General features: G+C 41.6%; 1 pseudogene; it reads right to left on the bottom strand.

The window, feature by feature from the left end:
* Nucleotides 1-5,204: 5,204 nt before the first annotated feature.
* On the bottom strand, nt 5,205-7,952 carry LOC116740439 (annotated as a pseudogene).
* Between the last annotated feature and the right edge of the window lie 232 nt (nt 7,953-8,184).

Genomic DNA, 8,184 nt, shown 5'->3' with positions numbered 1-8,184 from the left:
GGCTGGGCCCGTGTGCCATGGCTGCTGAGCCTGCGCGTCCAGAGCCTGTGCTCCACAACAGGAGAGGCCACATCAGTGAGAGGCCCGTGTAAGGCAAAAAAAGAAACATAAAAAATGATGAGCAGACATAAGACATGCTGTATGATTCCATTTATATGAAGTTCAAAAACAAGCAAAACTAACTAACAGGGTTACTTCTGTATGAGGTAGCAGTGTTGACAGGGAATGGACATAAGGGAGCTTCTAGGGGCAAGAAAATGCCTTCATATTGGTATGAGTTGAACTCTTAAGATTTATACAAATTACTGGATGCTTATTACATCATAAAAAAGAAAATTTAAAGCTACAAAAGAGAAAGGCTAGTTCTAATTTTACCCCCACATTTCACATTTTTGGGTCCTGCTCTCCTTCTCTCCTTTATGACACATCTTTTATTAAATGGAAGCCCCTATAGGCCATACTAGTCAACTTCCCTGATTTGCTCTCTGCTGGCTTTCCAGGTACCTCTGCTGGACCATGGAACAGAAGTAGAACCTGCCTTCTCATCACTTCCCCTGTGACTGCACAGAAGGCTTTAGGCTGTGTTGTTTGCTGCTCACAGGTTCTCCTCTGAGCTTGAAGCCTGCCCCTGCCTCCTGTGCTGCGTCCTCTGGTCACCAGAGCCCTTGCTCTCTCTAGGGCTCTGAGCTGCAAACCTGCCTCCCCAAGTCCAAAATCAGGTATGCAGAGCTCTTGGTACTTGGAAGTTTAATGCTTCCCTCCCACATTTGGGTTTATCCAAGAAGGGACTGAAAATTGTGGGGCATCTGTTGTGAAAGTATCTGTTGCCACAATAATGCTGCCTAACAAGCCACTCCAAAACTCAGCATCTTCAAACAACAATCACTATTAGTTCTCAAGGTTATGGTTCAGGTGGGTGGTCCTTCTGCTTGGGGCTCTGCTGACCTCTGCTGTGCTTGCTTGCGAGTCGGTGGTCAGCTGGAGGATGACTGCTCAAGAATGGCCTCACCCGCATGCTTGTTCGTCAGCTGGCTGCTGGCTGGGGGGATGGCACGGCTGTCCCTCATCCTCCAGCAGACTAGTCTGGATATTGTCACACGGTGATAGCTAAGGGTCTGAGAGAGAAGGGTGCTGAAGGGCACTGGAGGTGAGGCTTGGAGCTGGAAAAACATTCCTTCTGCTCTATTTTACCCATCAAAACAAATCACAGACCAGCCCAGGTTCCAGGGGTGGGAAACACAATCTGCATCTAGCTTAGAGAAACTGCAAAATCACATTGCAATGAGTGTGCAAGGGGTGGAAAATCAGGGCCATTTTTTGTTTTTTTTTGTATTCAATCTACTACATGTGGCTGGGATATGAAAACAGAGGCATTGGAAATCAGGTCTTTTCCCTTCTGCAAAGCATCTGTGGAGCTGCTCGCCAGGCCTCCTGCAGACTTGACTCTGACCCCACAAAACCAGTCAAACCTGTTCTCCAGCCTTCTTTTATGCTTTATTCCTTTGGGGCTCAGCAGACTTTTAATCCTGCTGGTCAAATAAATGTGTGGAAACCTGAGTGAGCACATAAAAAGGAAATGTTTTAGGTCAAGTTTCCCAGAAGAGCCCAGAATGGGGATTTTCGTCAAGTGATTTGTTGTGGAAAGAATCTCAGGAAAGGGGAGGGGACTAAGGTATGGGTGTGTTCTCCCACTCTGAGACAAGGAAGCTGGGCTTATTTGCCCCATATCTGTCAGTCATTGGCTATGGCTGCCCCTGGGTGAGGGGAGACACACATCTCCATTGCTGTGGCTTCCATCAGCCTTGGGAAATTTTCTAGAAGATGTGGTCATGAACTCTTAATAGCAACACTCAGAGCAGCTGGGGAATGGGAATGTGGTCCAGGAAAGGGGGTTCTGGGTTGGACCCCAAGAGCATTTGCTAACAGAGGCACTATTTAGAAACTGAATTCTGAACTCAAAGAAGATCTAGGGAAAATTTAGCAGAGACCTGATAACTGTGTCCCAATTTTGATGAGTTGTAATGACACATAGAGGAACCCATTCTGTACATTCTGTAGGCAGATCTAAGATCCATAATTGGACTCTCAATAGAGGCAGATTTGGGCTTAACAGAAGGGGAGAACATTGCATAATTTGAGAATTCTGAAAATGAAAAGGAAGGCCCTGGGAGTGGTGAATTTTTGAAAAAGAGATTGGGCAACATTCGGTGGGAAAATAGTATAGGATATTAGTTAGGTTCTCAAAGAAAGAAACCGAGGGATGATGACTAAAATCCCACATCCTTGAGTTCTTGATGTTCTGGCCAGAGATTCAAGAGGGAAGAGTATAAAGGGGACATTCATTCAGGGCAAATACACTTCTTCTATTAATACAGAGCTTTGGCCTCAATCTGTTGTTTATCACCCCCAGCTCTGCCTGGCTGGGCCACATGCCAGCTGAGAGGTAGATTGAAGGGAACTTCATGCAGTCAGAGTGAGCCCTGGTAAACATGCAACATCAGCTAAAAAGGAGAAGAGAAAGGTGGACGTTTAAAGAAATGTCAAAATAGACCCCAAGAAGAATGGTCACCCAAAACAACATTGCCCAGCCCTGCCTTTGAGTCTTATTGGAGGTAGACCCTCACATATTTGGGTGTTTGGCTTGGCACAGAGACCAGTGGAATTTTCTAATGCCTCTAGTCTGGCTGCACAATAAAATCACTTGGAGACCTTTTAAAAACCTTATTGTTCAGCTTCTCTCCAGAACAATAAGATCAGAACTTCTGGGGGTGGGAGACATATCAGTAATTTTTAGTTAGAGCAGTAATCCTCAGACTTTAGCATGCATCAGAGTTATCTGGTGGGTTTGTTGAAATATAGATTTCTGAGTCCCGACCTCAGAGATTCTGATTCAGTAAATCTGGGAAAGGCCTAAAAATTTGCCTTTTTAACAAGCACCCAGGTGATGCCAACGCTGCTGGTCTGGGAACCACATTTTAAGAACCCACCGATAGAGACAGACAGAAAGAAGGAGGAAATCCTGTCTGTGATGGTTTTAAGTGAAACCATCAAGTGAGGGCTTGACGTGGGTGACTCTTCCATGTCCTTTCTTGAATTCCCTAGTTCTGTGGCTGTTCACACTGGCCCCAAAACCTGGATATTATTTGTATTCAGCTGTGGGGTGCCATATAGTCAGACTCTCAAAATGGTTGGGTAAACATTTTCAAGATATCCTAGGTATTCAACAGTGGGTAGAAACAAACCCATGTTGGGTCAAATAGGTGTTTGAAATCTTATCTTCCCCTGAAGATACCAGGGTATTTCTTGGGAGTCAACTCACATTTGTATTGAGTTTCAGGCCCCAAGGACTTCCTTTGGCTGCATCTGCTTGCTAAGAGCTCCCCGCCCCATCCCCCCAAAGCTTACTTGAGGGAAAATCTTTTCTCCAATATCAATAAGTTTGGAAGACACTTAGGTGACATTGTCACATATGCCTCTTTTGAAGACTCTCTCTCACTATCTACTAATAATTGCTAACTTCCCAAAGAAGCCAGGAGAGATTAATTTTCTGTATAAGCTGATTTATGACTGGCCACCTCTGAGAAGGTAGCCTGAGTCACTCTCCCTGACTCGTGCTCACGGCAGAATATTCAGGGATAAAAATCTTCTCTTTAAACACAGAAAATTTATGGGCAAATTTCAGGTTCCTCCATCTAAATTCGCAATTAATCTAGAGACTAGATAGGAAAAGCAAATAAAGGCCATTTACAGGGCAGCAAAAAGGGATGCCCCAAATATGGGTTTTCTGGCCCTGTTCCCAGGTTGTGACCATGAAGCCTTTGCTTGTCACGTTCCCTTGTTTCCCCAAATAGGGATGAGGCTGACTCTGCTCCAATTATAAGGCCTAAGTAGTTTAAAATTTAAGATGTTTTTGAGAATCCATACAACAGGAGGATAACTGTAATAGTACTACTACTACTATCATTTATTGAGCATAAGTCACTGTTTTAATGACCGAATCCTGAATTCTTGGAAGTCATTTAGTCCTCCTGATGCTCTTGGGTGATGAATTCAATTACTCCTCCACTTTTCAGGTGGGTGATCTGGGCAAAGAGAGGGAGCTGACTTGAACTCAATCACAGCTGTTAAAGGGGTGAAGCCAGGATTAGAGGCTCAGCAGGCTGACTTTAGGGCTCTTGACCTCATGATGTACTGAACAAAACAAAACAAATCAAAAACAACCTGACACAGGGATGGACTAGTCTCAGGGAAAGTTTTTTTGTTTTGTTTTGTGTTTTGTTTGTTTGTTTGTTTTACTGTCAGGCCTGTGGAGAAAGTCGGGGTGGCATATTTATGAAAGGAGGAAGTTTTGTGGGGGTCAAAAGAATTTAGGTGTCTTCAGCTTTGAAACCAGAGCAGGGGAGGTAAAGGGCTCATTAACAATTACAAGTGACCCTTGAACAACATGGATTTTAACTGTGTGGGTACACTTAAACTTGGATTTTTTTTTCACTGAATAATACTACAGTATTACAAGATCCAAGGTTGGGAATTCTCTGGCGATCCAGTGGTTAGGACTCTGCACTTTCACTGCTGAGGGCTGGGATCAATCCCTGGTCACGGAATGAAGATCCTGCGAGCCGTGTGGCCAAAAAAAAAAAAGAGATCCGAGGTTGGTTGAATTCACAGATACAGAACTGCGAATACAGAAGAAATGTGCATATAGAGGGCTGACTATAAGTTATACTTGGATTTTCAACTGCACAGAGGGTCAGTGCCCCTAGCCTTGCTTGTACAAGGGTCAACTTTATAACTTGCCCAATTATTTGTTATAATAATTTTTTTTACCATCTGAACAAAGGCAATGATTTATTGGTAATGGCAATGAATGAAATATTGAAAGCCTTATACACACTACTATATATAAAATAAATAATGAATAAGGATCTACTGTATAGCACAGGGAACTCTACTCAATACTTTGTAATGGCCTATATGGGAAAATAATCTAAAAGAGTGTATATATATATATATATGTATAACTGATTCACTGTGCTGTATACCTGAAATTAACACAACATTGTAAATCAATTACATATTTTTTAAATTAAATTAAAAAAAAAAAGAAGGTCTCTGGCGAGAATCAAGCAATTATCCAAGAGCTGTAGATCTGATTGCAATATGGTCTTCCAGTGTCTTTTGTACCTTAGTGGCTTTCTCCTTTTTTGCAAACTACTCATTTGAAATCATTCATGTTTGCTGCCTGGACTGGAGTTCCAATAAAAGTAAAATATGAAATTCTAGTTGTTTCTTCTTCACTTGATTGGACTGAATAAATATAGTTATGCTGTTAACATTCTGAAACTTAACATATGAAGTGGGACAATACCATCTTCTTTAATATCATCCTCTGATAGTTCCAGAGCTGGAATTGGTTCACTTCTTTCTGCCTCTTCAAAATCCATAGATAGGGGTAAATTGATAGAAAGTTTTACGTATTTCGGACCCTGACCATTATCTGGACCTTGAAATTTCATTGAATAAAGCTTAACAGGCTGATTGAAGACTACAGTAATAAGCAGCTGTCCATCCCAATCAGATTCCAAAAAGGTCACGTCTTTTCATAAACAGTTGTCAAATCCATGCTCCTCACTTTCATTAAGACATTCACAGCCAGATTTGTTAATAAAAAAGCATAAAATCCATATATCCTTTTGGAATATCTGTGTCCTCATTGCTTCCAGGGCTGTTTTCTAAGTGCTGCTTGGTTTTTTCTTCTAGTCCCACAGCATCTGCTCCTTGATACTGATCAACTCTCACTTTGTTTCAAAAAAACAAAAATGTAGGTATTGCTGACATATTGTTGGTGGCAGCTGTTCCCTGACACTGATGTACACCTACTTCCAAGGAAACTGCTTGTGGATACTTATTACACATAGAGCTGAATGCTGGGGCAATCCTTAAACACGGTCTACACCCTCGCATGGAGAATTTGACCATGGTGAGTCTGGAAATCCAGGTCACTCCTGACCTGTTTCACACCCACCACTCTCAGAGAGCCTGGCAGGGCGGCCACAACACCACTGGCTTCAAAACTGAAGGAGAAGGTGGCCCTGGAGAGGAAGGGGGGAGGCTCAGGAAGACCTAGGCCTGGACAAAGGAGGTGGCGACCCTGGTGTCTTCTCCAGGGTCCCCCAGTGCCGAGTCAGGCCAGAGAGTGGAGCAGCAGAGGGGGAGGGATGGGAGGGGGAGAGGAAAGATGAGGGAAGAGAAGGCCTATAATTTTATATGATGTAATCATAGATGCATTTATACAATATATAATGTAAGATACAACTAACAACACATTATACGTATGAGATATATAATACACACTATATTGATTATAATGTGTTATACATTCAAAATTATATATAGTTTTTTATATATATTTTATAACATTATATATATACAAATATAGTGTGTATATATATGTATATATATAAATATATGTATATATTAATTTTTGGAATAGTTTTTGGGATAGTTTTATTAGGCTATTATTCACCTACCACAAAATTCAGTAAAGTCCACAAATCCAAAAAGGGAGTAAATAAAATGGGGCTGATAGAAAACTCTCCTTCTTGGGCTGTCTGCAGATGGCCCATCTGATCAGGAATTTGATTACATGGGTTGATCAACATATGTAACAGAGGACAGGCTATTGAAATGTTTTCTTTCCCAGCTTCTAGCCTACAGGCTAGGTGAGAACGATCATTTTTATTTTTCAAAAGATAAAATTTTAGTTATCAATATTTCTCAATGCCAACTATAATAATTGCATCCAATCTGTTTATTAAATCATTTCAAATTTAGGGCAATATCTCTTTTAATTTTCTGGTTTTAACGTTTTTCTTAAAAGCAAAATAAGACAGGATTTAAAATTTCCTGGGCTTGTTTTCTTTGACCATGTCTGACCACATCTGAGTCTGGTTTCTAAATTCCTAATCGTTTCAATCAGGTTCTCATTCTCCTTAAATTGTCGTTGAGCTGTTGAAGAGGGTTATAATTTCCTCCATATTTATTTGAAATTGAATGGTCAATTAAAATATACACTAACCCCTAAACTGACTGGACTTCTAAGAGATTTTTCAAAATGTATTTAAGGGAAAAGTAAAATAAACGATGCTTGAATGGTTAAAAGCTCTACAATTCTTTAAAAAGCCCATTTTAATTTAGGCTGAAACCCATGCAATGTGAAAAGTGCTACAAAGAACGGAGTGGGGGCAGTGAGGGTGCTTGTGTTCTTCATCCAAAGGAAGGTAGAAATAGTAAAAGCAGAGAGGTGAAGACTAGCGGAGACAAAGAAAGGGATGGTGGCTTCCGATCTGGCACCCTAGCATCTCCTTAGAATTAAATGGATGTGAGGCCCACGAGGGAAGCTTGGCCCCAGCCTCTGGGAAACTAGTCTCACAAAGTACCCTGCACCCAAGAGTAACAGACAATGAGGTGTCTGTCAGAGACACCTTCCCTCCAAGGACTATGCACATCTGAACAAGGAGCATACAGGGTCCAAACACCATGGGGGGGAGCCCCCCAAATTCTATGCTGCACACAACTTCCTGGACCCTTCTGGGAACTGGGGGGGGTGGGAGCAAAGACTCTTCATACTCACTGAGACTGAATCTTCCTCAACCCAAGTGAAAAGAGGACTGAGAGTCAGCTATAATTTAATTTTTTTTGAATTGAAGAATAAAGTATTGTGCCATACTTTTAAACATGAGAAATTTTGGCAGCAGAAACAAGCTGACAACTTACGTTAAAAATTTTCTCTTTGATCTCTGCATTTTCTCACCTCTGGGAAATGTGTCAGACCCAAGCTGATATGGGTAAGACAGGTACTTTGTTGCTGGAATAAGAAGAGATGATGGAGGCAAATCCACAGTGATGGAAACTCTCCCACTTATATTTAACATGGGCCTTCTGGGTTCCATGCTTTAAGAATGGAGGCACTGTGAAAAGACAAAGGGCCCAGAACCCAGAGGTTGTTCAAAAATCACTTTACCTTGTCAGAGACAGCACCAGGGTACAGCTAAGAGAATGAGCTGGGTTCAATCCGAGCTTCACCACTACTGCTGTGTGATCTGAGGAATGTTACTTATCTTCTCTGTGTTTCAATTCCATTATTTGTATATGGGCATAATCATGGAGTATCCTATAATATTA

The sequence above is a fragment of the Phocoena sinus genome, chromosome 15 (assembly GCF_008692025.1).
Source record: "Phocoena sinus isolate mPhoSin1 chromosome 15, mPhoSin1.pri, whole genome shotgun sequence".
In the NCBI taxonomy this organism is placed as follows: Eukaryota; Metazoa; Chordata; class Mammalia; order Artiodactyla; family Phocoenidae; genus Phocoena; species Phocoena sinus.
Note: the sequence above shows the minus strand (reverse complement) of the source record. Positions and strands in the feature narration are given on the sequence as shown.